General features: G+C 39.1%; 1 long non-coding RNA gene across 2 annotated transcripts in view; it reads right to left on the bottom strand.

Moving 5' to 3' along the window:
* LOC311605473 overlaps window positions 1-19,442 on the bottom strand; it is a 45,744-nt gene that overhangs the window by 1,264 nt on the left and 25,038 nt on the right. The window contains exons 1-2 of one of the 2 annotated variants that reach the window (XR_014781974.1): window positions 9,059-9,148; window positions 2,142-2,256 (exon numbers count right to left, since the gene is read on the bottom strand). This is a non-coding gene — a long non-coding RNA (uncharacterized lncRNA). Of the gene's footprint in view, window positions 1-2,141; window positions 2,257-9,058; window positions 9,149-19,442 lie in introns of those variants that run through there. The other variant, XR_014781973.1, reaches the window with a different exon arrangement.

Consider the following 19,442-nt stretch of genomic DNA (forward strand, 5'->3'; position numbering starts at 1 on the left):
GATTGTTTTGTGGTTCTTCTTGTCTTAGGTAGTTTATTGTATATATGTACAATAATATAAATGTGTATATGTAAAAATATTTAATAAAAAATTGAAAAAAATTTTTTTAAGTTTTTTTAAAAATCCACTGGCAATCTGAGATGATTTTAGTGGGGAAGAGCACAGAACACCAAGTTTACTGTGCTATGGACTTGACATTAAGAACATTTTTCTTAAAATGAAGCCTTCTGTCTGTTTAGCCAATAAACTGATACTCTGAAAAAAATGAATGGTCCACATAGGGTTATATAGGTGAATGTTTAGTCAACCAAAAGTGTAACTCTTTGATGGAAGTAAAAAGATCAGCAGGTGTGGCCTTGTTGAAGTGTGTCACTGGGGATGTGATTTGAAATTTCAGAAGCTCATGCCAGGTCCCAGTCTCTGTCTCTTTGTCTGTCTGTCTCTCTGTCTGTCTGTCCTTCCATCTGTCTGACCCTTTCTCCCTCCCTCCGTTCCCCTCCCCTCTCTCTGCTAACAGATCATGATGTAGTTCTCAACTACTTCTCCAGGGCCATGCCTGCCATGCCTGCTGCCATGTTTCCTGCTATGCTGGTAATGGACTAAGCCTCTGAAGCTGTAAGCAATCCCCCAGTTAAATGCTCTCTCTTATAAGAGTTGGCATAATCATGGTGTCTCTGTGCATCAATAGAATAGTGACTAAGACACTCTCCAACTATGAATTCTTGGCACTATTTACAGTACCAAGCATGTATTTTAGACTGGAATCAAAGTATCCAGTAGCTGTGTGTGTGTGTGTGTGTGTGTGTGTGTGTGTAATTGGCATTAACCTACTCAGGGGATAATGCTAACATTTAAAAATCTATTGGAGCTATGAGTGAATCTACCAGAAATTGTAGACTACCAATCCTGTGTCCCTATTAAACTGTTCTTTAAACTGGTGCTTGATGCTAATTGTTTCTGAAGCTATAACATTTGTGCTTTCCTTTGTAAAATCAAACTCAATTTTTTAACTAATATAATTTAGCAATCACACACAGAACAGTCCCAAGGCATAATGAAGTTACTGCTTACTAGCAAATAGGAAATGCTACATCTTGAGCATTGAGAAACTTGAGGTAGCCCCAGACAGACACTTGGAAGACAGCAGAAGCTTGACTTTTTCATCTGCCTTGAGACTTCTGTGACTTTTCCTACATCCCAGAATACACCCCAGTAAACATTATAAATTGTTTTAGTGAGAAGAAAGGCCTAGTCACAAGTCATGATTCGATACATTGTGGCAAAAGTGTACCCAAGCACAATGTTTCTTTAGGTGATCACACCTATCAATTATTTAATTGGAGAAGTCACTTCTAACAAACTAATAAACAGAGCTGGTACTAGCACTCTCCTGAAGATTTTAAATTATTTTCTCAAACAGAAAAAAAAGTTAAACTATTATTTATCACCACAATAAAAACTTAAATACATTGTAAAATGTAGATAACAATGAGACAGAATTTTGGTCTAAAATGCCATGATATTTCCCAACCTAGCAATTTGCCTCTGAAAATACTCCAAATGCATAGACATAAGTGATTTTTCTATTGAGTGATGTGATGACTAAATATGTTCGAAATACTTTTCTGCAGTGTTTGCACATTTATAGGAGTTGCTACTGCCTGTCTAGAACACATCCAGCTTTCCTGAGTCAGTGCCCAAAGAACGCAGCCTGGAAGTTTGGAGCATCTGCATATATGTTAAGTATATATGTAAACTGGGGGAGAGTGAGTCTTTGCTTTAAAGTCATATTTAATGCTGTTGCCGGATTGTATGTCTCCTCTAAATTCCTGCAGCAGGAGCCTTGTGCATGGTTTCCAGGCACATTATCCTCAAATTTTCCAAATACAGTTGTTCTTTATGCTCCAACAATTCCATCCATGAAGAATTTTCTTCTCAGTCAGCCCTGTGCACTTGCTTGTCCTGCCCCTTTCCCGGAACAACTTTTATGATTTTCCACGATCGAGCTCTTCTGTGTCCTTTAAGATTCAACTTAGGCACTGTTGCATTCTGCAATCTTTCCTGACCCTTTTAGACCTGCTTGCAGCAGAACAGTTTGCACATGACAGTGTAGCTGTTTATTTAAATGTTTATCACCCTACCGTGCTTTCCAGGAGCACAGGAGCGACTGATTGTTTCCTTTCTCTCCTTCTGCCAGAGTTTGGCATGTGGTGCTGATGCTGAAATACTGACACTCGTTCTCCCTTCAGGTATTCTCTAGAAAAGATAAATACACTGAAAAGCAACGGGTAGGTTTTATTAATAAGTACATAACTTTTATTATTCTGAATGTGGGATTTCCTGACAAGTACTCCTGGTGTGCAATCATAGGCCTTGAAAAGCTTGGGACCACTCCTTAATCTATTCCTTTCTATGTGATAATGGCCACCACTGTAAATGAGAAAGGGGTTCTCTTTTCAAATGTAGTCACTGACAGAATATGGAGCACGGTTGGGTGAATTGATGGAAGCTTTGTCAGGAGTATTTTCAAAACAGATCTTCCATCTAATGAGATGTGACCTTACTGAGCTTCTAATGTAAGACTAGCCAGACTAATTTGCATTTCCCTGATGATTAAGGAGTTTGAGCATTTCTTTAAGTGTTTCTCAGCCATTCATTATTCCTCTGTTGAGAATTCTCTGTTTAGTTCTGAGCCCCATTTCTCAATTAGGTTATTTGGTTTGGTGATGTTTAATTTCTTGAGTTCTTTATATATTTTAGATATTAGACCTTCGTCAGATGTAGGGTTGGTGAAGATCTTTTCCCAGTCTGTAGGCTGTTGCTTTGTTCTGATGACAGTGTCTCCTGCCTTATAGAAGCTTCTCAACCTGATGAGGTCCCATTTATTAATTGTTGACTTTAAGGCCTGGGCTGTTGGTGTTCTATTCAGGAAGTTGTTTCCTGTGCCAATGTGTTCCAGGCTCTTCCCCACTTTTTCTTCTAACTAGTTTAGTGTCTCTGGTTTTATGTAGAGGTCTTTGATCCATTTGGACTTGAGTTTTGTACATGGTGACAAATATGGGTCTAATTGCATTTTTTACACTTTGACACCCACTTAAACAACTCTGAGATTCCATCTTATACCCATCAGAATGGCTAAGATAAAAAACTCAAGCAACACCACATACTGGCAAGGATGTGTAGAGAGTGCGGTCCATATGCCATTATTTCCAACTCTTTCTAGCACCTTCCCAAGGGACAAAACATTGATTTGCTGGCTGCCTTAAAGATCTTTATAAATACTTACACTTTATAACAACTTATAGTAGTCAACGTTTCAGATATATTACACAATGTTGTTAAACATCAATGTTTCTATTAACAGATTAGAAACTAATAAAAGTAAGTATCCATGGTCATAATGTTAAAGAGCAGCAAACCTATAAGACAAAGTTTTCAATATGTAAAACAGTGTTGTTTTCAACTAAGCAAGGAGCCACAGAGCATGCTTCAAATGTCTGGGCATGAGCAGCTACCAACTAGTCCAGCACAAGGCCTAAATATGTTAGAAATGATGTTGTCAGTGTCTGCTTCTGCCCCTGTGGCCAGCCTCAAGCACATGTGGATACTTTCCCCGAATCCTGAGGATACTCGGCTGTCACATCTGTTTTGGCAACTTTCTGGTGCATAGCACAGAACACAGGAGGATGTAAACAAAAACAAACTGCTCTTGAGATACTATACTTAGACATTTTTTAAATGTCAAGAATCCTATTATAACCTAGTTCTTTCAAGGTGGAACACAGACAAGGTCTGGTCTGCTCATAGGATCTAAAGGTTGGGGTTTAAATGGTTTATATGAGCAACTTGGAATAAAAAGGCGAAAATGTCTAGTTTCCTAATAACTGAGCATCCACTAGGAGACCAAGCACTTCCTAGGGAACCACACCCTCAGAGGAGAAAGTTCCAATAAATGTTAAGCTCAAGAAGGCTTGACGTTTTTTGTTGCCCTCAGGATTTGACTCAAAGTAGCTGTTCAGGGAGGTCTCTCTGTGGCTTATACTAGCCTGTAAAGGTTCAAAAGAAGCAGGAACTTACAGCAGGAGTTACATTCATACACTATGCATGCAACACTCACACACACATACACACACACACACACACACACACACACACACACACATGCTTTGTGTCACTCTACTCGCCTCGTTGCTTATCAGAGCTTGAGCATAGTAAAATAATACTTTATAGAAAGACTTTCCCACAGATGAAAACAACCTCCACATTATCTTATGCAATTTTAGAAATTCAAACATGAACAGTTCAGAAAAAAAAATCAATAAAATATATAACGTTGTTTTGATCTAATTTCACCAAAAATGAGTAAAAAAAAAATTTAACTGACACTTGAAAAGGATCATTATATTTAATGGACAATGCACTTTTGTGAAACAGCTCTAATCATCTGACGTACTGGATCAATGGATGTAAGAATGATGGGTAATTTCCCATAATATTCTCTATCTTGAGTCTTTGATGGTAAGATCATCATTCTGACACCTAAGTATGCTGAAGTACTTGAGAAGCACAAACGTGTTAAAAATAATTGTGAACAACCTAATCTAATTATAAGACTTCCTTCTGGAATCTGCAGCTATCACCCTATCTACAATATCTTACTTGCAAGTGTGAGTTGCTTGTTTTCTTTCAATCTACTGATAAAGATATTTGATGTTATTACAAGAAAAGTGGTAAAAATTTAAAGTGATGCAAAAATGAAATTCTCAAGTTGGAGAGAAAAGTCGGTGAGTAGGAACACTTCTTTTATCATCATCATCATCATCATCATTTATTCACATTACATCCTGGTTGTTATCCCCACACTCTTATCTTCCCTCACTCTTCTTCCCTATTCCCCTCCTCTAGACCTCTGACGGGTGGGGGTGGGGCACAGCCTATCAGGTCTCTTCAGAATAGCCTGCATCCCCTTCCTCTGTGTGCTGCAAGGCCATCCTTCCCAGGGGCAATGATCAAATCATGGGCATCAGAGTGCAAGTCAGAGCTTTGTTCAGCAGCAGTGCCTATACCCCCTCCGCTCCCCCCTGCAAAGTGAAGAGTAAGCTGTCCATCTTACAAACATGAGGATTTGAGTTTTATCCTCAGCTTTCATGCCCGAAACATGGGGACTGTTGGGGTGAGGGAGACAGAAACATCTGTCTAAAGGAATTAGATGAATAACAATAGAACAGAACACCAGACATCTTAATCTGGCTTACACACACACACACACACACACACACACACACACACACACACATCTCACTTAAATCAGAGCCATCTTTTGTATTAAATCTGCAATTAAAGATGAGAAAGGGGCTGTGAAAGAATCAGGCAACTAAATAACCAGGATCTTTTTCTCATAGGATAAAATAACACTTTACTATCAGGAGGGGAAAGCCAGAGGGATAAAGTCAAGAGTAAAGCCTACATCACATTAATGCCAAGAAGGCAAAAAAAGCTAATAGGGGTTTGCTGGAGTTATAAAGAAAAGTTTACTTTAAATTTTAACGTTTCACTTTGGTGCTGTATGAATGTTTTTATCACCTCAAGTTCATTATTAAAATGAATATTAAGGACCCATATCCCATAATATTAATTTTATGTCAGTTTATTTTTTCCATCAACCTTTTTTAAAAAGCTAGTATGTGTCATTTTCTCATCTAAAGCACCAAATGCTACAGACTGTTACTTAAAGGGTGAATTTTTATGCTCTGCCAGGAACCATTTAATGTTAAGTATGAAAGAGGCAAGACAGGAAAGAAAAGAGTATGTTACAGAGAAAGATTCAAGGGCAGAACACCGAGAATTAGAATAGAAAGGATCTTGCATAATAGAGTGTCTCCAGCAGGGTTCTCTGGAAATCTATGGCTCTACAAAGTATCATGAAAGGCTTCTTAATATTGCCTCTAACATATCAATAAAACATGGAGGTAAACCTATATGATTCCTGGAATGGCAGCGGTTACAGTAGAAAACAAGTTAACAGCTAGTCCACAATTTCATCAGAAACTGCAGTGTCCAGAGGACGGCCTTCACTTGGGATAGCTGCATGCTAGTTTGTCACATGATTGGACAGGCAAACAAAGGATGCTGGATGTGTGATTCTATCAGGAAGAAGATGACAGGTTGATGTCACCATCCCCACTGTGGTTTGAATATAAAGTACCTCTTAAAAGTATCAGCTATAGAAACTGTTCCCCCTATCTAGTGAAGTTAGTGACATGTAATTGAATTATGAAGATGCTAACTTCATTAATATGTTACTTCATTGGTGAATTAATAGCTAAGGGAGCTATGAAGAGGCAAAGCATAGCTGGAGGAACAGATCGTTACATAGCCCTCCTTGAAATACTAGAGCTGGTTCCTCTTTGTCTTTTTCCTTCTTGTCTGCCATGAGATGAGAACCCTTCCATCTGTGCTTTATGCTCCAGGATGTGGCATTCTACCTCGCCATCGACCTCAGACAATAACCCAGTCGATCCCGGACTGAAATCTCTGAAACCATAAGCTGAAATGAATCCTTTGGTTTTTAAGCTGTTGTTTTCAAGGACTCTATCACAGTGACAAAAGATGGGTTAAGGGAAATTGCCGCCCTGGTAGGTAGGGTCGTTGTTGCTAATTTCTCCACTATGTTGGTCAGATGTGTTTGGAATAAGCTTGTGAGAGAAATTTTGGGACTGGAGATGGTATTTAGAAAAAGTTTAGTATATGAGAAACAGATTTCCATGGATTATTTTGACCCTAGCTCAGACCCTAGGCCAGAATGCTAATGCGTACAGCAGTAGTAAAGACTGAGTTTGTGAGACTTGTAGATGGAAAAAAGGACACTATAGGGAACTGGGCTAGACACCACTCATGTGGTATTTAAGTGATGGATTAGTCTATGTTATGCTCACATCTTGAGACTGTGTGAGGTTAAGGTTAAAGATGACAGACTGATTAACCTATAGAGGAAACTTCAAGTCAGCTGTCAATGTTTTGTCACAAATATAGCTTCCAAAGGAGGGTCTTGCTGACATAACTCTCTAGACCCTATGACCTTGACACACTCACTCTTAAAGATTTCTCAAGAAGAGGCCTGTGCTCTGGTCAAATGCTACGGCACAATGTGGATCTAGATGATCAGCAGCCTGGGATCTCTGCAGGGAGACCTGGTGGGCTCATTCCCAGGCCTGGCTCATCCCACACCTCCCACTGAGGTTAATCCACCTCCCCATAAGTACACATCCATTCTCTGCTTGTCTCATTCAATAGCTGAAACAGTAGGGTGACCTAAAGCCATCTTTCGGAAGTAACCTAACGAAGCCACAGTTGCTGGGTGTGTCTATTCACAGACACAGCAAGGCAGGAGAGCTCTAAAGAGCACTCAAGCCCAGTGTCTGGATTTCTCTCCGAATCAGCAACTTCAGTTTTGCACTCGGGGCCCATCCAGCCCTCCTCTGTTTGTTATTGCTCACACTTCTGCATAGATTCTCACTTAAATTAAAGGCACTCTCTCTTCCTTCATACAGGTGACACAGGTGACCACTTGGCCCTTTCCTCATTGGGAATATTTTCCTCACAACCATATTTCAAGACTCTCCTTTCATAGGGCCAATAGACCCATTTGGGGTCTGACCCTTAAATCAAGTTTGCTCTATCTGCAAGCTAGCCTGAGCTTCCCTTGCCCTTCTCCAAAGTGCAGGTAGAAACTAAAGGTCTGAACTAACTGTTCACACTGACAATTCTTAAGTCTGATTCTGCCCCTTCACAGTCATAGTGGCAGTCCCTCTACCTATGTGCAGAGAAAACAGTCCACACTAACCATCCCCATACACAAATTCATCAATCCCAGCTATAAACTGGGGATCTGTGGGTAAACTCACAGCGTTCAGATTCTTGCCATAAGCCCAACCTTGGGTAAGACTCCACGTTTCACCTTGGTCCTATAGGCATCCATCTGTGCTACCCAGTCATGGAGATGCAAGGCATCACATTCAACTCAAAACGTACACCTGGTAATCTTCCAAATGGGCATTGTTCACTCCCTCAAACACTGGAGAAATGTTTTTGAATAAATATTACGGAAAAATAGCTAAAAGTTAGTCATAATATTGCAACTTGACCAGTCCTGCCAAGCATTCTGGCATTGAAAAATGTAAGTTGAGAACTTTGACTAAAAATTGTGACTTTGAATCACAGTGGTTCATCCAGTGTCTTGTGCATTAGGCAACATTGTTGCTCACTCTCTGTGTCATCATTAGGACTATTGTGTTCTATCAGTCTTTCCCAGGCTTCTTTAAATGCTCCTCTGATCTTGCCAATCAGTGGAGCCACTGCAATCTTCCGCTGTGCCTTTAGGACCTTATCATGTCTATTACTGTTAATGAGGCAAAATCGTGTTCATCTCTGACCATCAGCACTGTCACCTGCAGAGGCAGAAGATCCCCCTCATTCTTCCAGTGCAATCCTGCAGGCTTTGGTGAATGGTGCGTCCTACTTTCACCTGCCAAGTTTTCTGCCTTCAACAATGGATCTACTCTACTATGTCCTCAGTCATTTTTTTTTTTCTTACATTCTCGGCCCTGTATCCCTCTAAATGTCTTCCTGGGAGAGGAAAAATAACTTCTCTAATGGAATACACAATCAGAGAAAAGAAAACCTTTGGTGCTGTAACTTAGCAGAACGCTTACTGATTTGAAGCTACAAATAAATTTTAATTTCAATTGCAAAAAGTAATCGATTGTATAGGTTGAATTAAATTACATCATAAATATAAACTGTTTACTTGTAATGTTCTTATTTGATTATTTATATTTCCCTCTTTTATGTTTTATTTATGTTTGTATTTCATAGTCAAGTAGGATGATCCAAGTGCAATCTTTGAAGACAGGATGTACTGTGAAAAAGAGTTTAGATTTAGGCTTATGAATAACTTACATATGGTTAGTGATGAGGAATTGAAATCTTCTTGGTAATTTCACTGTGCTGGTACATCAAGAAAGAGGGGGAAATTTTTATTACAAGTAAAAATCCTTACACAAGGGTTCTTCCATGTAGCAGACAAGCGCAATGTTGCAATATCTTCAGAATTCTTGAAGAGACACTTAATTACAAATCACATCCATCTGACAAGGAAAAGTGATTTTAAAAAAACAGCTATTAGAATTTGAAACAGCCGAGAGATTTTTTTTTTAAATCATACTCTTTCAAAAGTTTCAAGTTTGAGGTACCAAATAACAAAGCACACCGCCTTAAAGAAAAAAAAAGTTATAGTGTTGGTGGATTTTTTAAAGGGATCTAGTGAATTACTAGATTCACTAGTAACACCCCATCTAGTGAATAAAATAAGATATAGTTGGAGAAACTGTAAAAGTCCCATTCTTAAAATAAATAATTTAATTAGCAATGAGACAATGTCACTTATTACTGAAGAGGCTTTGTGTGATATCTTAAAAAGCAAGAATCTGTTTCCTAGATCAATTACTAAACAGATGTTGCCAATAAATGTTATGCTATCACATCTTTTTCACCTGAAAAGCAATAGTATTGTTGCTTCTACCTAGAGGGGAGGAGGCTTTCTAGGCCTGGCATCTAGCCCACCCCTACCCCATCAATGATTAGAGCCATGTTAATTATTTTAGATCACACTAATATGTCCTCCACTTCCACTCCTGCTCTCTCCACAGGAAGCTTATGAGGAAGTGACTCATTACCTGCCTGATGGTACAAAAATAATTAGATTTATAAATAAGCAAAAGCAAAGATTGCTTTAAAATGTTGCTTGAAAGGATAGCCTTGTAAAACTTTGAGCAAAAAGCATAAGACCTTCCTTTCCATGTAGAAATCTTTAGCTAAGCACAGAAAAGTTGTCAATACAGTTTTGATTTTAAGAAGTACTTCAAAAAATTGCTTCCAAAAAATAATTTTCAAGAAAATTACCTTCAAAACAACCACTTCAAAAAATAGAAATGGCATCATCTTGAATGCTGTGAAAACATGATACAGGAAGCAGCCTACTGGAGTATTTTCTTCCCATGAACAAAACTAGAAGAATCTTGAATGCAAGGGATACAATTTTATGGGGGAAAATAGATTTAAAAAGCTTAACTCTCACCTTCTTGAGTCCAGGATGGGATGGAGCATAGAGGCAAAAAAAAAAAAAAAAAAAAAAAAAAAAAAAAAAGTAAAAAGATGTGAAGAGGAATAAAGGGGTGAGACAGTTTCATAGCGTCCCCTTGTCACCCTTCCCTACTGTGCACAGTTCACATGTGGGACACATGTACAGAAACAAACAACATCATATTCCAACTTGGTATTCTTAGGTGAGAAACCAGAGGCCATGTCCAGGAGCTATATCTTTATGACTTAATCACTTATGGCTGACACCAAGTCATACTCCAGTGAATTATGGGTAATTATACTACAGTATCTAAGCAGTTGCTTGAGTCCAAAGTAGCCATTCCCCAGAGGTCAATCACTGTCTTGCAACATGGTTAAAGCATTGTTGCATGGGCGCCTCCCTGTGAGATTATAAGCAAGTTTCTATGAAAACACGGAGAGTTCTGAGAGGGGAGGTACTTATTTTGGAAACAGCGTCCAGATTTTTAGTGATGCCAAGAAGGGAATGCATGTAATTTGTAAAGCACCCACAGGGCCCTAAAACATGATTAGTCAAACACACAGAAACATTTTCAACCCTTTTCTTAATTGTAACAGATGGCTAAGCAATAAATTTCTATTTCAAGCTAAAGGACGTGCTGTAAATATATCTGGCTGAAGCCCAGGCTTGCCAGCATAGTATTTCATTGTTGGAAGAAAATTGAGTCTGTATTAGGGCACTGTTAGACTTGGCCTATTAGCTACCAGGGTGGAACTGTAATTATTGAAATTGAAACCTTTAATAAAATACAACCATAGACCTAAAAGAAACAAACCTTGCACAGTCCTCTCATTTTTATACAGAAAAAAAGAAAATCAAACAAAAGGAAAGCCTAGATAGGTTCGGTGATTTTCTTCTTACCATACAGCTACTTAATTACAAAGCTAAAAGAAAATGTAAACACCTGGTTTTCCACTTACTATTACACCAGTGACAATAACACAAATGCTGATAACAACAGAAGTGATAGTAACAATTGTGTTATTATCACTCGTTGTTGGATTTTTTCCTGCCTCCCTTATATTGATCTTTATGATTTTATTGAACCCACTTGGGTAATTCAGGATAATTGCTCCATCATAGAGTCCTTAATGTCATCCTAACTATGAAATCCTCGTAGAGGCACTCCTAAGGACATGCAGTTACTGGTCAGGCATTGTCAAATATGAGTAAGGATAATTTACTGAGTACGTATTTATTGTAAGCACTCTTCCTGTAGATGAACCAAACTCGGAAACAGGACATTTAACCCTCTAAATGACAGCTGGAAGACCCTCCCTTATTGTGCAATGCCTTGAATAGAAAAGTGGCTGCCACAAGGCTCCTTCTTTGTCTTCTTGGACAATCCATAGTAACTTTGAGGAATCACTCAGAAGCAAACACCTCTGCGGTCATTTCTGCTGCTGAAAGTAATGTTGTCTTCAAGGGGCCTTGCACCACTTGTGACCAGTCCAAGTAAGTTGCCTTGCCGTTGAGAGGCTCCTTGCTGGGTAATACAAGGGTCTTAAGTAGGGGGAGGTAATCCCCCTCAGTCACAGTCAAAGGGGAGGGGAGTAAGGGGAAAATGGGAGGGGGGGGGGAGGAATGGGAGGATACAAGGGATGGGATAACCATTGAGATGTAGTCTGAATAAATTAATAAAATATTTTTTAAAACATACTTTCACCAATACTTGCAAATAACTGACATTCTTCAGGCACTTCAGTAAGACAATGACACAGGCCGAGGGTGCTATGAAAAAAAACTAAAAAACTAAAAAAATGAAAAGAAGCAAGGCAAGCTTCAGTGGATTCTAGGTAGCATTGCTCAGCCTGCAGTTTTCCTCACTGAGGACTGGAGAGAGAGAGAGAGAGGGAGGGAGGGAGGGAGGGAGGGAGAGAGAGAGAGAGAGAGAGAGAGAGAGAGAGAGAGAGAGAGAGAGAGAGAGAAAGAGAGAGAGACTCCTATTAACTCACAAAAACACAACAAACAAAAAACCCAAAACTATGCTTAGTGGCAATGGGAAGCTTGGGACTGATAGAACTTTCACTATCGCCCAGTGATGGATGGAAAATAAGCTGAGCACAAACTTGTCCAACTCAGTTCTAACCATATAAGCTGCTGGTTTCCTGGTCTTGGTGAATCAGCCCGGTAGATTTTTTTTTCCTACTCACCCCTTGTTTTGAAACATATACCTCCAAAAAAAGACTTCTCAAGGTCGTTTTATATACTTATGGGACTTAATATGGGTAGGATAGGCTGATGTGGCTGCTCAAAAAACAAAAGAAACCCTGGGACTTCTAACGCCAGACCCACCTAGAAGCAGCAGGGAGGTAGCTGAAGAGTTTCATAGAGAAGCGGGGAACGGAAACTGCAGAGAGCTGAGAGGACAGATGGTGAAAGACTATAACCAACCAAAGATGGGAACTCCAGGCTCCAGGTGCTGGAAGAGTTCCTAAGAACTAGCAAGGGTTACAAGCTAAGAGTCTCAGCGCACAATGATTGGAAATTATGCCAGTAGCTGCTAGCTAGTGGCTGCTGGCAATAAAAGTGCACAGCAAAAAGTCTCTGCCCGTAATCTCAAGAGATCTATAAGCCTCTGGCTCTTGAAGCCTGGGGACAGATCCTCAAGCCTGCAGTTCTCACATCCTAGAGCAATAAGCCTCTGGGCTTGTGTGTCCAACCCACATGCATCTGGCACCCCAGTATTGACCACTGCCAACACAAAGGAAGCTGTGCCTTGCTTGTTCATTATTTTCACCCAAAAGGAGCCAAATGACCCCTAGCCAGTCAGTTGTGATTCCTTTACCGTTCATATTAATATATTCACAGCTCCCAGCAATTAGAACATGGCTGTATTTGAAAGGTCTCTCCCCCAAACCTCTAAAATTGTTTATTTGAAGTTTTAAAACCTAACTCATCTATACTTTCCCTCAGGGTCTCTTTGACCCTGGAAATGGTGGAAATGACAAAATCGCAACGATCTCTCTCTCATTCTTTATCTCACTCATATTCTAAGATCCCTAAAATAGTCTCCTTCTGTGTTCTATTTCCTTGTTAGTTCATGCCTTTCCAACATGTTCCCTCCATTATTTCAAGGCCATGGAAACTTATCCTCCTATCATCATTTTCTTCCTCTTTCATTTCCAAAATACTTCCAGAGTTACGTCTTAACAATACCACTTAAAGGAGTTTATTTGAATAAAGCATAATGCATAAATCAGGAAGCAGCAAGCTGAAAGGAGGGTGTGGGCTATAGTCCAGCAAGCGTGAACAACGAGCCTGTCCTCTTTTTCTGACTACAGTGGCAAGGCTGGGTACAGAGAAAGATAAATCATAAAAGTGTGGCAGAACCTTGTTTAATGGTTATTATTTAACAAGGTGAAAATCCAATTACCTCGGTTTGGCAATCAAAATCTTTTCACCTACCTATCCCAATCTATTTCTCTCTCTAATCCTTTTTTATGTCCCAGTATTCTGCCCACGTAGATACCCAAATCCTCCTAAGGATGCCCCTGAAAACCCAGAAGTGCTTTGGTTTTTACTCATTGTATTTCTGGACCTGTTTCCTCCTATACCTTGATATTCAAGCCAAACTATCTGTAAGCCCACCAAGGTACTAACCACATCTGTTAATGTCTCTAGGCATCTCTCGCCAGGTGCTGTATTCCATGGAAACAGTCATTCTCATCAATGTCAACAAAAACTCCCTAGTTCTCTTACTATTTAAATTCCACAAGTCTCATTATTACTTGATGCTTTTGTGGTTGTGTATAAATTCTCAAATAAGGGCACATTAAAAAACAGGGGCTAAATCTCTGTTGGTTTTCAAAACTGACCCAACATTTTATATGATTCTGGATCATTCTAAGTGCCTTATATTTCTGTAGTTGCTGCGCTGAGTAAAGCTGGGACTCTGTCTGGTTCTTTACAGAACAGTGGATGAGCAACAGGCTGGGGAATGCATTAGTACTGATACGCACTTCAAATTTTGCTTGTGATGGATAAAAAGAGGGAGTTTTTTTTTAGCTTTTTATCTTTCTTTTTCTTTCTTTTTTAGTGCACTGATATTTGGAGAAATAAACTGAGGAAGTAAAAGGCAAGATGTGAGCATTATAATTCAGTTTAAGAACCAGACATGACATATATACAGCAACATCTCGAAGAAGCCAAAAGAGTCAGCATGTGAAGAAATCTCAGGGTCTTGGGGAGCACAGTAGAAATTCAAAAGGTCCTCACAGCATAATTCACTGGGATCCTTGCAAAGCGTTCATCCCAGTATAGTATGTGAAATGACACTTCACAGAGAAGAGAATGGCTGGCCAGGGGCCAGAGCTTTGTCACCCAGCGGAGTTATAATCTTACAGACATTCTTCCTCAGTGGTCATGCCATGTTCTGTGATTCTCCTTCCTGTAGCTGTGGGCACCACACCTGTAGATATTATCAAAGCAGAGGACATGAAGGAACTAATTGTGTCCTCCTACGAACTCCTCCTTCGTAGGTTCCATAAATCAATATTTGTGCCAAAAGCACAGAACAGGATGATATTCCGTGATCACATCATGCAGATTACAGATAAGAGTCTTGAAAAACTACTTATTAAAGTGCATGTAACCTCATTTTTTACCAAAGGCTGGGTAAGTGCGAAGTCATCCATGTTTAATAAAATATTTAATGAATGAACAAATAAAAAATGCATGAAGCAATAAAGAGCAATGGTTTCTTTTTTCTTTTCTAGAAGGTACATTTTATTTTCAGTGCTGTTTTTCTTAAATAGAAAGCTGTAGACTCACCTCACTTGAGATCTGGTCTAGATAGAGTTATTTTAAAATCTTAATTCAGTTGCTGGCATATGTCCTCAATGGCTCTCTAAACTTATTATTCCTCCTAAAACACACACACACACACACACACACACACACACACACACACACACACGTATACATCAGTTTCTTTGTCTACAGAGTAGGATTTCCAGTCTATTCACTATAAGCATGAATGACAGATATGTAAGGAAGCTTTTATTAAGGCATGGAAACATTATGATCAGCTTAGCCTTGCTGTTAACTGAAGGAAAAAAACCTATAAGACAGAAAGCAGGGTGAAAATAAATAAATAAATAGGACATTGACATAATGTATCTTATATGTGTGTAACTGACTATGAGATGTTAAGTTGAAATATTGTCTAACATTTTGCCAGTAGCAAAATAAATAAATAAATAAAATAACAGCAGATGGACCAAGCAGAAGGCAGAGCCAAATTGTTTTGTATTCTTTTTCATTGTAGTTTTTTTTTTATCAGTTTCATTACAGATATGACTGAGATAGATAATCCTACATCAGAAAAAATACATCAGGCAGTCTTATAATTATATAACATAAGTTTCATAATTTTAGATTGATTTTTATAAACAGTGTATTATTATAATTGAAATGTTGTCGGGAAGACGAGGTTAAGAATCCTTCAAAAGTAGAATAGAAGAATAGAAAAGATGGAGAGACAATTACAAGGACACTACATGTCACTGCCCTGCACTTGATAGGAGCTGATTTTTCTTGTGAAGATATCTATTACTTATTATGCCCTATCTTTTGGCCTTGGCCAATTTGTCATCAAGAGCTAAGTGGTAGAACACCAAAGTCAACAGATGTTGGGAATGACAAGCCAAATTAGTGAAAACTCTGCCAATAATTTCCCTTCAAAAGTAAATGGTCTGACTCTCTAATCTCCAGAATTCATTTCTTTTATAAGCAGCTGATGGCTTTGTGTTGTCACACTACAATGCCATCTGTTTCCTAGATGCAAATATCCTTAGTACTGCCACACTAGGTACAGCCGTCGTCCCCACTTCAACTCCTTTTTTTTTTTTTTTAATTAGAGGAATCACTTCTCTCAGTTGTAACACAGTCAAGCCCATAGTTGGAAGACTGACAACATTTCCACCCAAAATCCACATATTCTTTCAGGTATACCTCACATCTAAAGCTTTTACATAGCACAAATTGTCTATATTTTATATAATTTTAAAACATAATCGTATAGAAGTGCATTTATAAAATATATTCTTTGAAATTGTATATTGAGGCAGACTAGTTTATTACTAATAAGAACTAGTTTTGTTTAATAAGCTATATTAGATTATTATTTGTATAATATGTACTTATTTACATATGTTGGAATAATTCTTGATAAATTATCTATTATTTACAAAAGAATAAGTGACTATCTTTGGAGTTTTGTTTATCTTTATTTTTTAAGACAGAGTTTCACTATGCCTTCTACATGGCCCTCTGACTCAGTTGACTACTTTAGAGGCTAGAGTGATGGTTTACAGACCAGGATACCATGATGGGCTTCACTTACTGATTCTTATTGAAAATTACCCAGGTTCTGTGTAAGAAAGGCCTCAAGGATACAGAAAAGGCAGAACACATATGGCTTCTGCCCTCATGAGGACTACATCTAGCAGACAAGATGAAATTAAATATATTGTTAACTATGACAAACGCTATGAAGAAACAAAGGCTATGACCAGAGGTTATCACTACAATCCATGTTAGAATGGCAGAAAGAAATGTTTTCTCCAAAGAAGAGACTTTAAGCTAAAGCAAAAAGTAATTGTGAGAAAATTGGGGACACTGTAGAGAGGAGAATGGGGCTAGGAAGTCCTTTAGGATATCTTCCAGTGGAAAAGAGGGTATTGGGTGATAGCCTGATGTAGTGCTAATTACTGTTTGTTGTCTGTGTGACCCACCTTTTGTTTAATAAACAGCCATCCCACCTGGGCAAGGCAAAGGAGATAGGTGGGGCTAGGAGAGACAGGAATCCTGGGAAGAAGAAAAGAGAGACTACCGCCATGAGAACAAAGGAGAGAGACCTGAAATGAAGCAAGGAAGGCAGCCTGGGTTAGATGGAGGACAAGTACACTGCGGCATGGATGGAGAATCCAGCCCAGATGAAGAACATTAGCAAGTATTTGGGATTATGGATGGGAGGTAGCTTGATAGAAGTTATTGTAAGCAGATGGCATGGGATTGAGACAGGGATCCCATACCTGCCCCACTATGGGAGGTAGTTTAGAGGATTGATATCTGCCCTGCCCCAGGTTAACTAAGGCTATTTTAAAATATAACAAGTGTCTGTGTCTTGATTGATGACAAGCAGGCCTACTGATAAAACATGTAATACAGATAATTTTTAAAACAATAAGAGGGTAACTCCAGGAATGGACGGAAGACATGTGAACTGCTTGCTTGCTTGCTTTGCTTCGCTTCGCTTCACTTTGCTTTGCTTTCTTGCTTGCTTGCTTGCTTGCTTGCTTGCTTTGCTTCGCTTCGCTTCACTTTGCTTTGCTTTCTTGCTTACTTGCTTTGTTTTGCTTGCTTGCTTGCTTGATGTTTGTTTACTGCCTACATGCCTGCTTGCCTGCTTGTTTCTTTGAACTGCTTTAAAAGTCAACTAAGGCAAGTCTGACATGAAGTGAACACATACTGGAAAATAGTAGATGTTTTAAAAGGTCACATTTAAATCTGCCTGACTGCTATGTAATAAAAAAACATTGCGGGCACTAGAAGTCACTTATTGATATCTATTCCACTAGTGTTTCCACTAGACCATCATGGAGCCTTTTGTTACGGCCTTGTTTTGAAGTTATGGTTTCTGAAGACATTATTCAAAACACAAAGTGGAATAGTAAGTTATAACTTCCAACTTTTGGCTGCATCTATTGTTTATATTTGTTATATTAAAACATTTAGTTATACTGAGTGCCTCCTATGTTCCAAGCTTCAATCTTCTTGCTTTTCTGATATATTATTTATAGCTAAGTTTCATCCGCACTAAATTCTCACTTTCTAAATCCGGAGATTAAGGTTCTAGAAATATAAACACCTTCCCTACAGCCATCGACATGGAAAATACTGGAGTTACAAATTGGAAAGAGTAGCCTCTAACCCGAGCCAATCCTCATTGTTCCACATGACATCATCTTTTGAACCATCTGGAAAAACATGAATGTGCCACAGTTGGCTGAATAATGCTTCTCTACAGTGTTTCCTTTGTCATTAAGAACACGAGGTACTAATGACATGATATATATATATGTATATATATATATATATATATATATATATATATATATATATATATGGGTGAACAGATGCTTCTGTGGAAACAACTAAAAGACTCATGATTCCTTTATATGAGCTACTGCAAACATGGTCATTGACACTGATTTTGCTTAATTCAGGTTGGAGTAAGACTAACATTAGCTAGGTCATGGTGCATTGGAGAGCAGCATGCTCTCCTTGTCAGGGTAGTTATCATGAGTTTAATGGCAGCCTAAATGGCTAGTGGTCCCATCTCAAGTACTTGCAATATGGTACATCATCATCATAAATTGAGTGATTACCTAACCTTCACTGTTACTTAGAAAGAACCCACGGCTGCGCTGCAATAATTTATTACTGTATTGGATTAACTTTGTGAAATAGTGAATCTTTTTTTTTAATTTGTTCACTTTACATCGCAATAGTAGCCCCCTCCCTCATCACCTCCCAATCCCGCCCTCTCTCTCTTATCCCTTCTCCCTCCCAACCCTAGTGCTCAGAAAGGGGAGCCCTCCTCCCATAACATCTGACCTCAGCCTATCAAGTCTCATCTGGACTGCTTGTATCTTCTTCATTTATGGCCTGGCAAGACTGCCTCACCAGGAGGAAGTGATCAACGAGTGGGAGCCAGAGTCCGTATCAGAAGTAGTCCCTACTCCCCATATTATGGGACTCATAAGGAGGCTGTGCTGCTTATCAGCTATGTCTGACCAGAGGGTCTAGGTCCTCACCATACATACAGTTTCTTCAGCATTCCCCTCCTCTGTCCAGAACTGTTGGCTCCACTGGTCTCCCTGTGGAGCTCCTGACCCCCTCTAGGTTCCTTTACTCCCCAACTTTTTCATAAGACTTCCTGTGCTCCATCTAGAAGTTTGGCTGTGTATCTCAGCATCTGCTTAGATCCCCTGCTGGGTGGAGTCTTTCAGAGGACCTCTAGGGACCTGCTTGTTATTTAGTTTCTAAGGTCTATGTATTGTGGTCTGGTTATCCTGTATTGTTTGGCTAATGTCTGCTTATAAGTGAATATATACATGCGTGTCTTTCTGGGTTACCTTACTCAGGATGATCTTTTCTAGTTCCATCCATTTGCCTGCAAATTCCAAGATATCCCTGTTTTCAATAGCTGAATAGTATTCCGTTATGTAAATGTACCACAGTTTCTTTACCCACT

This window comes from Acomys minous, assembly GCF_964271855.1.
Source record: "Acomys minous genome assembly, chromosome: 1".
In the NCBI taxonomy this organism is placed as follows: Eukaryota; Metazoa; Chordata; class Mammalia; order Rodentia; family Muridae; genus Acomys; species Acomys minous.